Below are 1844 nucleotides of genomic sequence, written 5' to 3'. Positions count from 1 at the left end.
CTGTTCGTTGGTAACTGTATTTCATTGTTACATAAAAACTAATGATTATCAGGGATGATACCCAGTCATTATCATTTGCTGCAGTGATCAAAATAGTAAATTTCCACAATTTACCTTTTTAAAAATTAAAATGCTTAATATTTTCTAAACATCTAACACTTAAATAATGGTCAATACATCAACATTTTACTTTCTAGCACCCTTAGGTCAAACACAAGGTACTTAGTAATTTAGAAAGATTTGTTGTCTCTCCTACTGAAGTAATATGTGATCACTATTTGCAACACATAGAATAATTTTTCTGATTATTTTCGTTATTAGTATTTATATTAATCAAAATCCTAAATGTGTACTTACTTCAGCAGCACATATACTAAAACTGGAATGATACAGATATTAGCATGCCCCACAAAAAGATGACATGTAAATTCATGAAGCATTCCATACACACACACACACACACACACTTGCTAAAACTATATAACACCTTGCTTCATATCATGAAAAAGAATCTTGATATACATAGGGAGGCACATGCCTATGCCCAAGACTTACAAATACAGATATGTTTTGAAATTTTTGTAATTTTCTAATTTTTTAAGTCAGTCTTTGTAAATAACTTAAAAAAATTTCATCAGAAATATTTTAGATTTTTTTTTTTTTTCTGTAATGCTTGAATTCTACAATCACACAATCTGATGTTTTGGTGTCTTTTCCTTTTTCCCTGTAAAAACTTCTCTCCGTATTTCTGATATTACAAAATTGCATGATAATGGTATATTTTGGTTGGGACCATTTTAATTCATGGGGCTGGTACTTAGTGAATGACTTTTCAATATGGAGCCATTTCTTCTTCCTGTTCTAGGGACTTCATGAATTATTTCTTTGTCAATTTTCCCCCACCTCATTTTCTGTGATATTCTAAAACTTCCATTAGACAATAGTTAAGCATATGGATCTTTTCTCTACTATTTTCCATTGCTTTGCATTTTTTCCCCTTTTTAGGTTTCCTCTCTCTTCCAAACTTTCTACAATTTTTTTTTCAAATAACCTTTAAATTTATTGTTTTGTACACAATAAGCAAACACCTTTTCTTCTTGAGGTTATGAGTTAGAGATTTTTTTTTTTTTCCCTCTGCATTCCCTCAGGTTCTGAATTTTTTGGTTTACTTATTTTTGTTCTTCGTTTTTGTTGTTGGAAGCTTTACTAATGGTGGCAATCAAACAAGTTTCAGTTGCTAAAAAGCTCTCTCAGGACTCGCATTAAAACGCTTCAGAACCTGCAAGTTACTGCCAGGAAGGAATACAAAATAGCAGCGGCACAGAGGTCAGGAAACGCATCTCAAAGAAAGGCTGCCTCACAGCACAGGTCAGAAGATAGGTACTCCTTCCAACCTTGCTCCACCTGCAGGACTGCCCTGAACGCCCTTTCTCAAACCCCAAACCACCCAGTAGGCAGAGAGCAACTAAAAACCCGGGGCCCTAGTCTAGGCATGTTCCTGTTAACCAGCCCCAGTGGCAGAACCCTTCGAGAAGTCTCACTTACACCAGGTGTAAACCATCCGCACCGCTATCCATAAACGACGCCTCACAAGCCTCGATAAAGCACCAGAAACTCGCCATGGCCCCTCAGTCGAAAAGCAACGCTATTAAATCACTACCATTCAGCCTTGACTAGGAGTCAACACTGTCTTGGTCCGTCTCTTTTCACCAAAACATTCCAGGCGTGCTGGAACTAACTTTCACAGCAGAGGCTTTCCATAAATAAAAATATGCCACCGAAATATCGACAAATTCTGAATACACATGCATCACTTACCTCTAAATCCTGGTGAAGAGTTTGGA

The 1844-nt window shown here is 36.2% G+C and overlaps 1 non-coding gene across 1 annotated transcript; it reads left to right on the top strand.

Annotated features, from left to right (window-relative positions):
- The first annotated feature begins 349 nt into the window (after nt 1–349).
- Nucleotides 350–451, top strand: LOC112443377 (U6 spliceosomal RNA). The gene has a single exon (XR_003031704.1). It is a non-coding gene; the product is annotated as a U6 spliceosomal RNA (small nuclear RNA).
- The last annotated feature ends 1393 nt before the right edge of the window (nt 452–1844 follow it).

This window comes from Bos taurus, chromosome 21 (genome assembly GCF_002263795.3).
Source record: "Bos taurus isolate L1 Dominette 01449 registration number 42190680 breed Hereford chromosome 21, ARS-UCD2.0, whole genome shotgun sequence".
NCBI lineage: Eukaryota > Metazoa > Chordata > Mammalia > Artiodactyla > Bovidae > Bos > Bos taurus.
The sequence above is the reverse complement of the archived record's forward strand: the minus strand, read 5'-3'. Positions and strand labels throughout refer to the sequence as shown.